This window comes from Dermacentor andersoni, chromosome 9 (genome assembly GCF_023375885.2).
Source record: "Dermacentor andersoni chromosome 9, qqDerAnde1_hic_scaffold, whole genome shotgun sequence".
NCBI lineage: Eukaryota > Metazoa > Arthropoda > Arachnida > Ixodida > Ixodidae > Dermacentor > Dermacentor andersoni.
Window position 1 is genome coordinate 12,581,766 of NC_092822.1, and position 17,137 is coordinate 12,598,902.

Consider the following 17,137-nt stretch of genomic DNA (forward strand, 5'->3'; position numbering starts at 1 on the left):
GATTGGTGGACTACCGCAGCAAAGTGTATCTCGCGACGGTCATACAGATGTATTGTCCTTCACTTGCATTTTGCACGGCATCTTTAATGTTACACAAGTCCCGTGTAATAATGATGATGATTTATTGGCATCCCCTTTGAAACGGGGCGATGACAAATAGTCACTTAGCCTGGTTGAGTTAATCAGACATGCTATGCATACTTCTCATTCTAGCATTTGTGTATATGTCTTCTTGAACCTATTTCTCTTCCTCAAAACTTCTTAATCTACCTTCCACCACTATATACCGATGTCTGTAACGAATCCAGTTGTATCAATCTCTTCCCTGCTTTTTTTCCCACCAATACCAGGTGAGCCCGGGCCAGGACCGGGGCCAGACCGGTTAAAGCGTTCTTTAATCCGAATAGCATTATTGGCTTTGCCGTTTGTTTCTTTGCGTGTAAGCTATTTCGCGAAGCACTCAGGCCTGACGAAAGCGCTGGCGCTGTGCAAAACTACGTGCTGCTGCCGGCATCTGAAGCTTTGAGGAAATTTTTAATAGAGGATCTGTACGCAAGATTTGCTTCTGTTGGTCGAATGAAATAAGGGTCTTCATTTCAGTATACATGATTATTTATGTTGAAAAAAAAATAGAGACAGCTATACTTGTGATAGTGAGGGTCCGCTCAAGTTTAGTCCTGTTTTTCTCCCCTAATGGTCTAGACACGCACATTGGGCTCACTCTGCCCTAGGCGCCTGTGGATTTCTGTAAGTTTCTAGAGACGCACATCGAGGCGCGTGTCGATTGAAGAGCCCACGTTGCCCTATGGTGCCGATCCCGAAGATAGTGCAGTCTAAAAATGTGGGCCGGCCTCGTTGTTATGTACCAATGGGTATGTACCGCTCTTCGGTGAACCTCCTTGACGCCAAATTGGATGCCTGGGTATGTGCCACTAGGTATGCTCGAGCTTCGAGTTGCCGCCGTTAGATGGCGCAGCCTGTCTAGAATGAAGCGCGAGAGAGAAGCCCCGCTGCAGTACACGCCTCAAACATGACGCGTTTCGTATGCATGGATAGTCATCGTAGGTAAATTCTGCCCGAAATTTGTTCTTTTTCGTGGGCTTGGGCCAGACATGCGGTTTCGCACCTTCACTGATGTCATTTCCGCACGATGTCGCTATGATGTCGCTTGATTATCAATGTCACTTGCACAATGATGTCACTTCCTGCACGTACGCTCAAAATCAAGTACTGTCTCTCCCCCCTCTAGACGCCTAGGACAAGCGTGCACGGCCTCGCAGACGTGTGACGCGCAGCCAGGCGCGTACGATTACCCGCATTTTGTTGTGCCTTAATTACAGCCTGGTCATACCATGATAACCTGATAAATATTGTGATAGCTTCATCGTATTGTACACGAGCTTTGCCTCCATCATTATTTCCGTGCTAGGTACAATATTCTTGCGTAACTGTGTGTGAGTTTAAGTAAACTTGCTGTCTTTAATTTCAAATAAGTGTGCAGAAAATGATAGCTGTGACAGCCTCACCATATTGTGCACGATTAGTGCATCCTTCATTATTTTCGTGCCCAATTAAGTTAGAATAAGCATGTTTGAAACTTCAGCAGTTTTTGCTTGCGGTTCACCCATGTATCACTTTTAGCTTATTCTTGCTGCCAGATTTATTTAACTTAGAGGTGTGCGAATATTCGAAACTTTCGAATAATTAATCGAATATTATCCTATTCGGCGCAGTCCCCGACTCGAATAGTGAATATTCGCAATTGCGAACATTTTCCCAATAGTCTTTCCATTTTTCCAATAGTTTCCAAATATTTTTTTTATTATTCGGATTACCGACTGTGCACAATCAAACATGAAATGAGCCAACATGAAGCAAATTTATTTTCTGATTTAGTGGACTTCACGTGAAGTTACGTAGAGCATGATGGGTCGCTGAGGGAGCCCAACGTTTTGAGCTGAACCCTCATCATTCGCACTCAAATTTCGCTCAGACACGACAATCGGCAATGGGTATCATGTTGCAGATATATATTCCCTTGCGAATAAATCTGAAGAAGCTCGATTGCAACATTATAGTGACGCCATCTGCAGCAACCATTCCAACTAGATGAAAAGTGCCTTTTTTCGCTATGTTATCGATGCCGCCTACGCGCATTTCCGTTTTAGTCTCTGATGAATGCACAGTTGCTAATGGGCTCACAAAACTGCTTTCTGCAAATTCATTATGACATGCGCGACCACGCACGGTGCTCCGTTCGAGGTTTCGACAAAGTGTACTTCATAGTGTGCAGTGTAATAACAGAGGCTTTATAATATATGGAGTACTGGGATGTCTGCTCTGTGTTATATTGATGGCCAAAAAGGCTGCTCATTATTCGAAAACTATTAAAAAAGTATTCGATATTTGATAATGTTCGCTTTTGGCAGCATTCGATTCGAGCGACCGCAAACAGCATTATACCTCGGCTCTGTCCAGCTACGTCGCACCTGCACGCTTTCAAATTTTATCACAAGTGGGACACACGGTATATATATTTTACATGTTGGAATTTGGGCAAATAGGAGGGAAAAGTAGAGTAAATATATTATACGCAATATGAAGAATTATTTTTTGTAGGACAGGACTTTGTTTCAAGTTTGTGATTGTAGCTGTCGCCTGCTCTAATGCACCGTATAGTTTCTAAAAGAACAAAAGAGAGCGATATATAACAACAGCTTCACTTTATGTTGCAGGGCCATATCTCTACCACATTACAAAACTTCTGACTTGGGAAGCTTTCACAGCGACGTGAATTATATGCGTGTCCCAAAACATATGCTCTAAAGAATACGCACCTAATTAATGACTTGAAAATCGTGCACTTTCAATAATTCTTTCTTTGTACGATAAGCTGACACTAAATCAGCGTTTTTAAAGCAAATAATTATTCGCGAATCCTACTGGCCTTTTCAGAGCGTGGCTGCTGCTGGGTGCCGCTGCTGTCTTGCCTACTAGCTCAAAAGGAAAAGTTGCGTGCCTCATGGTGGGATCAAACTTCGGTCCTGCAGCGTGGCAGACCCTGTGTTCTCTCTAACCATTACAAAATCGTCTTTCTTTTTTTTTTTCTTTCTTGCGGACACTTCTGTTGTGCCAACGTCGACTATTGAGATGACCGCCGCGCGTGTCCCGTTGCGTATAGTCATGCGCAATGCGAGCCATGCGAGTCGCATGCGTGCGCCATCCTCCTTGACGCCAAAGACACAGCACGAAAGCTTATCCTCACATAGGTTCAAAGATGAGAATTGGATCTGCGTAACTTAAAAAAGGTCTTGAATTTCTCAGAGTTGTACTGTTCAGCGCATTCGTATCGCATTGCCTCCAGCTTTCTGAGAAAATTATTCACCTGCTTATAGGCATGCAGGTGACATTACCCATTTATTCCCCGGCGAATTTTTGAAATGGCTGTGCGCGTTCGATAAATTTCTGGCTTATAACTAACGGGTCGTGCTACGTAAGGCCACTGACCCGAAACCCTCTCCTCCATGTGCTTGTAAACAAAATCGTCGTGACGTCACTAGTGCGCTATTTGTAGAAAGCGTGGTCTCTGCTGGCACAGTGTCTCGTTCCAGCAGAGACCCCCTCGAGTCCCTTCACTTCTTCGTCACTGCGACCTATTGGGAACGCAGCTCCTTTGGACACGAGACACTTATCAGCATCGGTTTCTCGAGCACTTCACAGTGCGACAAGCACGGAAAAATACCGTGCATGTTATTCAAAGCGAGTCGCGCTCTTTGCTTGTCGGGACCTGCAATACACGCGCAGTGATATTTATTCTGACATCCTTAAATAATTGTTAAACCACCGGTTCATTAGCGCTTAAATATCTGGAAATGATTTGACCTCGTCATGTGCACTGTAAAAAGCTCGCATTTCTCCAGGGACACTATTCCTCTCGTTTCCAAACAAGACGGAGGCTCGCAGGGAATTTGGAAACTAAGTGATAAACAGTGGGTCGAGCAAGCTGGATGTCTCAGGCTGAAGCCAACGTTTCGACAAGGGAACTTGTCTTCTCCATTTCCCTGGTTTGTATGCGTTATTAATGAACGAACGTAATTATCTCTAAGTGGCTATGGTGCTGCGCTGCTAAGCACGAGGTCGCGGGATCGAATCCCGGCCACGGCGGCCGCGTTTCGATGGGGGCGAAATGCGAAAACACCCGTGTACTTAGATTTAGGTGCACATTAAAGAACCCCAGGCGGTCAAAATTATCCCGGAGTTCCCCACTACGGCGTGCCTCATAACCAGATCGTGGTTTTGGCTCGTAAAACCCCATCACACACACCGCGCGCGCGCGCGCGCACGCACGCACGCGCGCACGCACGCACGCACGCGCGCACGCACGCACGCACGCACGCACACACGCACACACACACACACACACACACACACACTTATTTCCAAATTCACTAATGTGGAAAGCTGGCCGAGTTGGCGAATAATCACAAAATCACGAGGTCATCCAGGTTCCTGTGTCACGTCGTTTAGACACTCTACAATAAAGTACGTTTGAGTCCGATCGAACCACGATCCGCCACACATAGGCTCGATGCTGTACAGATTAGGACATAGACGCACGAATACGTCCCTCGTTCCCTTGCGGACAACTTTCTCCTGGAAAAAAAAAAAAAAAAAAACTTAAACATTCTCATCCGCGTTAGTTTAGCTGGGGAAGAGAAAACATTAACATCATGTTTACAACAGGAAAATAAGACCGAATACACTGCTGAATGTTAAATCTGACATAAGCGGGAACACATGCGCATGCGCCACCAGAGGCAGGAACCCAACACTAGAATAGTTTTCGACGCTACTATACGGTCCTTCGCGTGCGTCACGTGGCACAGCAACAAGTTTCTTGTAAAAGCAAGCCTTCCACGTCGGTGGCTTAGCGGCTATGGTGCTGCGCTGCTAAGCACAAAGCCGCGACGTCGAATCCCGGCCATGGCGGCCGCATTTCGATGGGGGCGAAATGCAAAAACGTCCGGATCCCGTGCATTGGGGCCATGTTAAAGATCCCCTGCTGATCAAAATTTATCCGGAGTCCTCCACTGCGACGCGACTCATAATCAAATCGTAATTTTGGCAAGTAAAACCTCAGAATTCATCTATTCTTGCCAGTTTCTTCCATATTGTGCCGCTTTAAGAGTCGACTCGGGTCGTAACGGAACAGGTTGTAACGCCTCTTCGTCCAAGTACAATAAATCAGTGGTCGAACCATCGCCGTCGTAGTCGTTTTGCTGCCGTCGTCACAGACACACATTTAGTTGTTCGCCACAAACACGTTAGCCTATATGGTAGCGCTTTGCAGAACCCCAAACGATGCTTGATACTCAGCTACCTGCTAAATGCTTCGTAAAACATCGATACCCACAGTGCGTAGGATCTACGTAATAGTTATATTAGTTTACTTTGCCTTTCTTCAACCCCCCGAAATCTTCAGACGAACCCATCCCCATCCCTCCCCACAGAAGAGAAAATTTCAGGCGGTGGGCTGTCAGAGTGGATATGCATTAAGAAGACATGTATGAAAAGGAAATGTTGAATGTCAAAGCGAGTAGGGAATCACTGGCATTCACAAAGGAGTGGGTGAAGGGTAGGAGGAAGATGTCATGGGAGTGATCCCTTCCTCTCCAAAGTATCTATAAACGTTGCTCCCCTCTTTCCCATAAATATGCAACGTTTGTGCCGTCGCGCCAAGAACAATTGAGCGAAAGGCACGGCGTACTATACATGTCCGCGTCAGCCGGCGTCTGATTGTGGAAAAAAAACGACTATTACTTGTGGTTGGTGGAAGAAACAATGGAATAGCAGAGAAACAAAAGAGGGACTATTTGTTATATATGCGGTGTTTATAATAACACCTATTGTGTAATGCGGGGCACATCATAAGCGCATGCCAGCTAGTGGGCAGGATCGGCCATTGTGGCCACGATCAATTAATTAGTGAATACACAGGTTGTTGAAGTGGGCACACAACATGTCCTCACCTCCGCCTACCTACCTAGCGCGTACGCTGACACCCCTCAGATGCAGATTTAGGCGGTATTGGTGCGCATTTGACAGGCGCGCACTCGTTCGGGGAGAGACGAGAGAGAGAGAAAAGCTTTATGGGGGGTATCAAGCGGTTCTGTGTCAGCAACTTTTTGTCTGCAAATAGTGGTTGTTTTTTACCCAATCAGACGCGAGCGTTACTATTGGGTAGCGTGGCGTTGTCGGCGCGCGGCTGCAGGCGTCCGGTAGACCATGGCGACCAGGCAAGGACGAGACGATTTCTAGTGCGAAACTTGTTTATTCAATGGTTGGGAAAGTATAAGAAGAAGAGAATGAATGAAGTACATTGCGGGGCCCCTTAAATAGGCCCACTAAAATTGTAGGCGAGATCTTGCTCACGTCAACGTCACGTGACAGGCACTGAGTCTGGTTGTGGATGGGCGGCTGAGACCTTCTCCCAGGTGACGTTCCACTTGCTTGCCTCCGCTGGCGACAACCCGCGAGTCCGGGATCGTAGGCGGCTGTTCCCTTCTCCCAGGTGACGTTGCGCGTACTTGCCTCCTCTGGCGGCAACCCACGGAGTCTGGTCGAGGATGGACGGCTGATCCTTTCTTCTAGGCAACGTTGGTTCGTCGAAAGGGCCTCCCCCAGAGTCGCACACACAAAGGGGCCTATCATCAAAGCGGGGCGCCTACCAGACCGGCAACCACTCGAGACAACCATAGCAAATTATGAATCCATCCTTCGTTTCGATTAGGCATGGTCTTTGAGCATCCTTTTTGCCCGGGGTGTTACACGCCAACCGTAACAACGTGAGCCAGTAAAAGTGAGTGCATTCAAAAGGAAACGTAATAGGAGAAAGTACACAGCGGGGAGAAAAGAAAAAAGTAAATATGAACCATTTTTGACGCTTACAGCATTAAATCGAATAAAATAGAATTCTTGGCATTGTCAGACCAGTTTTATTTCCAGCTACCTAGCTATTCAACCGAAAACCACCTTGGGTCACCGGGTATGGGCTGCACTTCATTGAAACCCTTTGACGCCAACTTCGTTCACTGGTATGTGCCAAAATGTATGTTTCACTTGTCATTACGCTCATCATAAAATATAAAACATATCGTCACCAGTTACACAGTCATGATAATATAGATCGCTGATAAAATGTAGAAAGTGTAGAAAATGCACATACAACAATAAATCTTCATTTAGTGCACATTAAATTTATTTTTACCTCTAATAAACGCTATTTGAACACTTGGATAAATATATGATATGAGTTCTGCTTGAATTTATCACAATAGCGACCATTATCGCTTTTTCTCGGGCATTTCGCCTTCCATGCAATGGACATGAGTTACCGCCGGCTAGCGGGCATTAATAGGGTGAGCAGAGGAGAGGCTACTTCAAGAGGCTCTAGCCAGCGGCTCATTGGGTATAGAGTGACATTCCAGAAATTTCCAAAAATTCCAGAAATTTGCGAGGGCATCTTTACTAACGGGCCAGTGTCGAGGCGTTTTTAAAGTGAATACACAACGATTCCCGTGCTTCGCCCCACACTTCAGGCTCGCACGCCGATATCCCGCACGTAAAGACGAAGACCTGCTCGAGGCGCGTGATGACAGGCGCGTACCTTACGAGAGATGAAAGAAAATAAACTTTATTGATGAAGAAAGTCGACGAGGGAGTGCGAAACATCGCTCTTCTACAGAAGTTCAGCGCCCACGTGGCGCCCACTAAGGTGGCGGTAACCAGAATTTTTATACAGGTGAAAACAGGTGAAAATTAATGAGACGCCGCTGTATGAGGGCATATATTTCAGCAGCTTCAGTGCTGTGCGAAGGCGTGCTCAAAAAAAAAAAAAAAGTGGCGGCTGGCGGATAACCCCTCCTGAAATAAATCTCTGGATACGCCACTGCGTTGCAGGGTAGCGTACAGAGTGCTGTTGGTTGCTGTTAGCCCCGTCCTTTTCTTATCTCTCTAAGAAACAACAACAACAACAAGGTCAAAGGTTGTGGGCAGAAATGCAATGGCTCGAAAATAAAGTAAACATAATTTTGAGAAATAAAGAAAACTCGCTTCCCCCTCTTTTTCTGGGCCTGAAAAGAAGAAGAAAAAACAGACAGTTTATACAATATGGATTGACCTCCGTCTCTACCTTAATTAAAAAAAAAAGTTACGCTTACCGCTACTTTGTTTTTGTTTAAGTTTCACAGAAAGATCCCGTTTATCTAGTATACGAGGCGTCCATGCTATCACGCACAGTTAAAAAAATAAAAACAACACGGAAGCTATCTAAGCGAACGAAACCAATTACATGTCGTTAGCGGCAACCTCAAGAAGCGTCCAATGTTTTCTTTGTTTTCTACGTAATTAATTAATTTGCAATTATTAGTCAACGAACTTATTGATTACTATATTTACGGCCCACAAGGCAACATTAGGCGTAATTGAAAACATCAATTTCAATTGTGTGCGACGTGCTATATCTTTGCATTAATGAGATCTTGATGAGGGCTAGTTGGTTCATATTTAGAACTGAGGTTTGACAGCGCGGCTAAGACAAGGACACGAGGAAACAAATACCACAGACAAGCGCTGACACAGCGCTATACCACAGACACAGCGGTTGTCTGTGCATGGTATTTGTTTCCTCGTGTCCTTGTCTTATTCGCGCTGTTAAATCTCAATTCTAAATGCTATATCTCGCGCTGCTGTTTTTATTTCTTTTGCGTGTTAATGGAAGCCCGCGATATATAATATTATGCCACGTCAGTGCGCGCCCGCGCGCAGCGACGACATCGCTCTGTAACGAGCTTTGTGGGAAAGAAAACATCGCGTCGCGTTTGGGCCGGTTCTCAAGCGCGCGACGATAATAAATAAATAAATGAATGAATAAATAAATAAATAAATAAATAAATAAATAAATAAATAAATAAATATGGTAGTTACCTATACTTATCGTCTTTAGTTTTATTAGCACGGACTTGCTCACATGTGCGTTATCCTATAACCGTTATACTATACATCTTATCATTGTGCTTGTCATCCTTGCTTTAATTTGCAGTGAAAGAAGAAAAAAAGATCCCTCCAGCTAACTTTCCGGCTTCAGCGCGCTTGTTTGTCTCTTTACCTTCGCCACGTTCGTGCGTGTGTGCGATTTTTTTTTCATCGTGCGTCGTCGACGCGCGTGGCACGCTTGAGAACCGCGGCCCAAACGCGAGGCGGTGTGCTGGGTGATGCGCTAGAGGCGAGATGGTTATGCTTTCCCGCTGAACTCGTTAAAGAGCACTGCCGTCGCTGCGCGTGGCGCACAGTCACGTGGTATATTATCATATTTCGCGGGCTTTCTTTAAAACGCGGAAGAAAGAGCCGTGCAATATATAGCGCGTCGCAAACAAATGAATATGTTTTCGAAGTCACTCTAACACCTCATGTGGACATGTCCGCTGAGAAAGGGGTAATTAGAAACTTGGATAATGAATCATTACAATTTCATTAGGAGCCGCCGTAGATGCCTAGTACCTATGGTGTTGGGCTGCTCAGCACGAGGTCGCAGGATCGAATCACGGCCACGGCGGCCGCATTTCGATGGGGTTGAAATGCGAAAACACCCGTGTGTTTAGGTGCACGTGTAAGAACCTCAGGTGGTGCAAATTTCCGGAGTCCCCCACTACGATGTGCCTCATAAGTAGATCGTAGTTTTGGCACGTAAAACCCGGCAATTTTTTTTTCTAGATTAATTAGGAAGAACACCAAATATACGGGACGCTTCTTCTGGTCACTGCTAACCTAACAGCATGCAATTGGTTTCACCCGCATAGAAGACTACTGCATTAAAAAAAAGAAAAAATTGATGCATGATTGCTGGGACATTCTTATAGTATGTATGAATGCCAACCAGTATTTCATTAAGTAATCTGTTTGTCAAGTGGGGTGCATGATGTCGGAAGTTCGCTCCTCTGAGTAGCAAGCAAGACATTCGCCGTTTGTTGCGCGATGTGTGACACGACCTCCGGATAAAGAACGATATGATAGGCCCTCTATTGTGACTCGGGGTCGGGGACGAGACGGACTCTTGGAGCAGACGAGGAGGAGAGGAAAAGCTTTGCACAGTATGTATACATATAGTAGGTAATAGCATACAGATAGCGGTGCCTAAAAGCGCACCAGACTGACGGGGCGGCTGGTGGCGACTCTAACAATGGGCCGAATCTGTCTTAAATCCCTTTGGCCGTCCCATGGTCGGCAGGACGAAGTGGGACTGGTGCTGACGTCAACCGCGTGGCCTTCCTCTTTCGTTGAAGGAGAAGTTCAGGCTACATAAAACCGGTCTCCACGGCAATGGTCAGCAGTTCTGTGGAGTTCTGTGGAAGGCTGCCAGTGGAATCGTCGTAGTACTATGTGCCCCCAGACTACTCAGTTCGACCCATGGGAAAGGTTCGGCAGTTTTCTTGAACTTTGCCGGTTGTCACCAAGGGCAACCACTTCAGAAGAAGGGGAGGGGGGGGGGGGGGGGGCACACGTTGCCTCGATGTAGGCACGCAGTGTAGCACAACTCCCAGTAATGTTCTCAATCAACGAGAGTCACCAAGAGTTGGCTTTGAAAGCTGAGTCAGACAAGCGGTACGCCCAATCGCTTCGCCATAACCGTTTTTCATCAGCCAGAAGACTAGTATAAGTTCTGAATTGTGACATTTTGTGAGACGTGTGTGCGTGCGCCCGCGCCAGAGTGAGTAAAAAACTACCGTATAGACTCGTGTAAGGGACGCACCCACATAGGGGCCGCACCCCCAACTGGGCAGCGTGCCGCGTGCCGCTACTCGATAGCGAGATCAGCGCGTTGACCTCTGATGCGGTGGTGTACACACGGGGGCCCGGGGGTGGGCAGCGGTCGCCGCCGGCACCAATTTGACCAAAAGGTTCGGTCCCGTGTAAGGGTTACACCTCGTCAGAATTGTGAAAGAAAGTGCGGCCTTTACACGAGTCCTCGCGGTAATTTTTATTTAACTGTAGAAAGGGATTAGTGCAGAAGGGAAGAGGAGGCCCTAGACAAAAAAAAAAAAAAAGAAAGGCATGAAAAAAATAAATAAATCATGTCACTGTATGTGGGCGAGGCGAAATTCGGCGATGGTTCTAGACGTGTGTATACACTTTGCTTTGTGACAAAGCAAAGTGCATCGACACATCGAGCACCCCCGTCGAGTTGCCAATTAACGATAAGCAGAGCGTGTGACGCCAGCACAAGCGCGCGTGGGTCGTCTGCAACGAGTAGGCCCTTTTGTTGAAGTTACGCGAAGTCGGGGACCTCGATCCATTTCGGTCGAAAGAGAAACAATGATAAAAGTGGAGTGCGTCGAGCGCGCTGACAGAGAGAGAGGTGGCGAAATGATCGGCCGTCGTTAATGGCGGAACGGAATGGCACGTGCGTGACAAGGAGTCAGAGCGCGGTGGTCTCACGTTGCGTTGACACTCGATATCGCGCATAAGCCTTTCTCCCCCATTGCTCTCGCGTGAACGAGAAGTGTAACGTGTAGTACATGCGTCACGTGGACGCCCCTGCCTTGAGCTCGAGCCCGAACGACTTCGGAGGAAGTCTACAGCGCAAACAGAGACGAGGGCTACAAATAAAGCATGAGCGACGGGACAGACGCTGCGCTGGTCCCGCCGATCGCCTGTGTGACATATCCCGCCATGCACACTCGGACTCACCAACGGTCTATTGAAAGGAAGTACCGTGCAATATTTATTTATTTATTTACATGTACCTTACAGGCCTTCGAGAAGGCATAGTGTAAGGGGGGAAATACGGTAACATTTTAGCATGGAATCGGGAAAAAAATAAACATCAGCATAATGAATGGAGTACGCACACAACATGGAAAATTAATACATTAGCAAATACAATATGTAGAGCAATAACAATAAATGGTAAACAATAACATAATAGCATAACATTGTAAATGCTTTTGCATGTTATACAGTAGTAAGTATTGTAAAAAAATTGGGACCACTGAAAATCGTTAACTTGTAGAAAAAATGCAGGAAAATTACAAAAGGCATGACGTGTTTAGAGGGTTGAAACGGCATATTGATCGGTTAGCAGATTGCGAAATGCAGTGTGTTGAGATTGGCAGGCGTTGTTATCTGGTAGAGCGTTCTATAAACGAACCGCACGGGGCAAAGCTGAAAAATTAAAAGCGTGTGTGTTGCCATAAATTCGGGTGTAGCTGAACTGATTGTTCAGCTACACCCGAACATATATTCCATTCCCGATATGGGGAAGCTTAGTAAAGTACGGATCGTTTCAGCCATGCAGTCGGAAACAAGAAGCAGCAGAGAGGCGTGTCTATACTGTAGGCCACTGATTCTTCCATGCGCAACAATTTGACATAAAGAGCACGAGGGGACACGGCCTTTCTTTTCGTCTTTTTTCTCTTTCTCGATTCCCTGACGCTATATGTGCCTAATTTTTACACTCTGCATGAATTGAGCGAGACGACGTAAAGCCGGTTTAATGTAGGAGTATACAGGAGGTCTCAACTTGAGAGGAAGTTCAAAGGATGTGTGACTGAGCAATTGAGTGTCCCACTTATCTCCTTTGAAATTCCTTAGAGGTACACCGGACGACGTTCTTACTTCTGTTTCGCAGAACGTAGTAAGCACAATTCTTTACCAGCGTCATTATATTCTCCTGATACCCACGTACATTTATGCACCATGCCTTCAATATTTTTAAAATTAGCTCAATAGCGATTACGTAAAATATTCACACTGGATGTAAAGTCAGAGACAGGGAAAACTTTATGGAAATGGTTTAATCATGCCCTTGGAGGCAGCTTTTTGAGAAAAATGACGCAACCCCGATCTAGACCGGTGTTTTTCAAAGTGCGGATCATGAACCTGTTCCATGAGGGTCCAAATATATGTACATTCTACTTGCCGGAACAGAGATGAATTTTCAGTCTCGGTGCTCTTTCAAAGCCGTTTCAGTAATTTATATAAATGGACGAAAAGAAAAGAAACCGAGGGGCCCCATTTTTATTAGTCATAACATAAGAAGCCAACAAACTCTCTCTCTCTCTACGTGTGTGTGGATATATATATATATATATATATATATTGCTAAGAGATTTATTAGCAACGGGCGCGAACGGGTAGCTGTCACAAGCGTTCGGCGAAAGACAGCAACCACGAGCTCATGCCGGTGGCGATGGTGCTGTGGCGCAGGCGGCTACTCTTCTTCGTGACAATCGCCCTCCGCAGAAAAAGGCGCCATCCTGGCGGCTTAAGGCGAAGAGACTACGATTGGGTCGTAGTACGGCTTAATGCGAGAGACGTGGACAAGTTCGCGGCCGCGATGGCGTAGGTCCGTCGATGGCGTGAGGGGCTCTACGATGTAATTGACGGAGGACGTTTGCTCGAGAACGCGGTAGGGTCCTAGGTACTTTGCGACAAGTTTTGAGGAGAGGCCGGGTGTAGTAGCGGGTACCCGAAGCCATACGAGAGAGCCAGGCAAAAAAGTTGTTGCAGAACGGCCGGCAGGTTGACGGGATTGCTGCTGCCACTGGTCCTCGGTGGAAAAAGAGCGGGCAAGCTGGCGGCATTCCTCGGCATGACGAGCAGCTTCAGATAGCGGAGTACTTTCGGAGGCGTCAGGTGTATATGACAGAATGGTATCGAAAGTAGTAGAAGGTTCTCGTCCGTATAGGAGAAAGTAAGGGGAAAAACCAGTAGTTGCTTGGGTCGCAGTATTGTACGCATACGTCACGAAAGGGAGAACTTGGTCCCAGTTTGAATGATCAGAGGCGACGTACATGGAGAGCATATCGCCAAGAGTACGGTTGAAGCGCTCGGTCATGCCGTTAGTTTGCGGATGGTACGCTGTACTGGTGCGGTGAACGATTCGGCATTCGTCGAGTAGTGCCTTCAAAGCCTCGGAAAGAAAGGCGCGGCCTCTATCGCTCAGAAGTTCGCGAGGGGCACCGTGGCGAAGAACGAAATGTCGTAACAGAAACGATGCAACGTCGCGGGCGGTGGCAGTCGGCAGAGCAGCTGTTTCAGCATAGCGGGTCAAGTGATCCACTGCAACAATAATCCAGCGGTTGCCTGCTGGAGTGGAGGGTAGCGGTCCGTAGATGTCTATACCAACACGATCAAAGGGCCGACGAGGGCAGGGAAGGGGTTGTGACGGGTAGACTTGTCCGGGAGGTAATTTTCGGCGTTGGCACTGAGCACAGGAGCGAATGAACTTTCTGACGTAGTTATACATGCCGCGCCAATAAAATCGGATGCGTAGCCGAGCATAGGTCTTGAAGAGGCCGGCATGTGCGCACTGAGGGTCTGCGTGGAAAGCGTCGCAGATAAGGTCACGGAGATGGCGGGGTATCACGAGAAGCCACTTGCGACCGTCAGAGAGGTAATTACGACGATAAAGAAGGCCGTCGCGAATGCAGAAGTGAGTAGCCTGGCGGCGAAGAGCGCGAGATGGTGAAGAGGTGGATGGATCAGAAAGGACGCTGATGAGAGCACTGATCCAGGGATCCTTGCGCTGCTCCGACGGCATGTTGCGCAGTGCATCAGGTGGAACTGTGGGCTCAAGGGCGGATAGGCAAGCGCAGTCAGCGGAGACCGGTGAGCGAGAAAGGGCGTCAGCGTCCGTGTGTTTGCGGCCGGAACGGTAGAGGACGCGGATGTCGTACTCCTGTAGCTTAAGGGCCCAGCGAGCAAGTCGGCCAGATGGGTCTTTAAGGGTAGACAGCCAACAAAGGGCGTGATGGTCAGTGACGACATCAAAAGCGTGGCCATACAAATAAGGACGGAATTTGCCAAGTGCCCAAATAATGGCTAAACACTCTTTCTCTGTAACAGAGTAATTAGCCTCGGCCTTTGTCAGAGTTCGGCTCGCGTAGGCAACGACATATTCATCAAAGCCCGCTTTTCGTTGTGCGAGTACGGCGCCAAGTCCGACGCCGCTGGCATCGGTGTGGACCTCTGTGGGCGCTGCAGGATCGAAGTGGCGGAGGACAGGTGGCGAGGTTAGCAGGTGGCGTAATTTCGTGAAGGCGTCATCACAGGCGGGTGACCAAGCGGAAAGTTCTTTGTCGCCACTTAGAAGGGCTGTCAGGGGTGCACTTATGGAAGCGAAATTTCGAATGAAACGTCGGAAGTATGAGCATAAACCAAGGAAACTTTGAAGCTCCTTTAACTTCTTTGGTTGCGGAAAGTCGGTGACAGCGCGGAGCTTGGCTGGATCCGGAAGAACGCCGTCTCGTGATACAACATGGCCAAGAATAGTGAGCTTTCTGGCACCGAAACGACATTTTTTTAAGTTAAGTTGAAGTCCCGCGTCAGTGAGGCATTTGAGAACTTGCTCGAGACGGCTGAGATGGGTTCGGAAATCAGCAGAAAAGACAACTACGTCATCCAGGTAGCATAAACATGTGTTCCATTTGAGGCCGCGTAAAATATTATCCATCATTCTCTCAAAAGTGGCTGGGGCGTTGCACAGGCCGAAAGGCATTACGATGAATTCGTACAATCCATCAGGTGTTACAAATGCTGTTTTAGGTCGATCAGATGGTGCCAAGGGGACTTGCCAGTATCCGGAACGTAAATCCAGCGAAGAAAAGAACTCAGCTCCCTGCAAACAGTCGAGGGCGTCGTCGATGCGCGGTAACGGGTAAACGTCCTTGCGCGTTATCTTGTTCAGACGTCGGTAGTCGACGCAGAATCGAATAGAGCCATCTTTTTTCTTAACGAGGACGACCGGTGATGCCCAGGGACTGTTGGAAGGCTGCACAACGCCACGCTTGAGCATGTCAGCAACCTGGTGGTCAATGACACGGCGCTCAGAGGCGGAAACTCGGTAAGGGCGCTGCCGCAAAGGTGCATGGCTGCCGGTATCTATCTGGTGAAAAACGGTCGATGTGCGGCCCAAACCGGAAGCATGGCTGTCGAAAGAAGCGCTGAACCTCTGCAGGAGAGCAATAAGCTGGCTTCGTTCTGAAGATGACGTGCCATCGTCGATGGAGCAGTGGAAAGCGTCGAGGAGTGACTGATCAATCGCAGAGTCACAAGTAAGTGCGCCAAGGCCCGCAGAAGTAGAAACGGCAGGAGTGTCAAAGATGCAAAAGGTGTCGACCGGTTGAACAAGGCCTAGGCATTCACCATGAGATAAAGCTAAAGGGCAGGCTGTGGGATTGTCGACGACCATTTTCGTGACGCCATTGCGAAGAGTAAGGAGAGCAAAGGGCAGCGGAGAACATCGGCGGCGAATGAACAGCTCAGAGGGCGTAAAGAGAACAGTGGCATCAGAAATAGCGGCGCACGACACAGGCACAAGCAGGGAAGAGCGTGGAGGGACAGAATTGTCTTCGGACACAAACAGTTTAACACTGGAAGGGTCGTTTTCGATAGGCTCGACGTCGGGAAGTGCAGAAAGTTCGAGTTCGGCGTGACAACAGTCAATAACGGCGTTATTATTTGCAAGGAAGTCCCAGCCTAATATGATGTCATGGGAACAAGAGGGCAGCACGACGAATTCGACGGTATACAGTAGACCTTGAATGAAGACGCGAGCAGTACAGGCAGCGAGAGGCGTTATATTTTGAGCGTTCGCGGTTCGAAGGGAGAAGTCGGAGAGAGGCGTCAAAACCTTTCGTAGTGTGCGGCAGAGTTCGGCGGAAATTACGGATACGGCGGCTCCTGTATCTACAAGTGCCAGGACGGCGATTCCTTCGACAGAGACTTCAATGACGTTGGCTGGAGAGGGACGAGGACTTGGGCATTGCGACGTGGACGCAGTTCGTGCCTCGGGAACTGCGGCCATCAGTTTTCCTGCTCGGTGGACACGGGACGACGCCGCATCGGAGAAAGCGAGCGACGACGGGGAGATGGTGAGCGGCGAGTAGAGGCGGTTGGGCGGTCAGGGGAAAAGGAAGAGGTAGGAAGGCTGGAAGGCGAAGAGGAAAACGGAGCGGGGAAAGGTGGCGCTCGCCGGATGTTCTGAAGAGGAAGCATGCCACGACGACAATGGCGCGCCACGTGACCAGCATTACCGCAAGCAAAACATATTGGGCGGTCATCGAAGGTGCGCCACTGG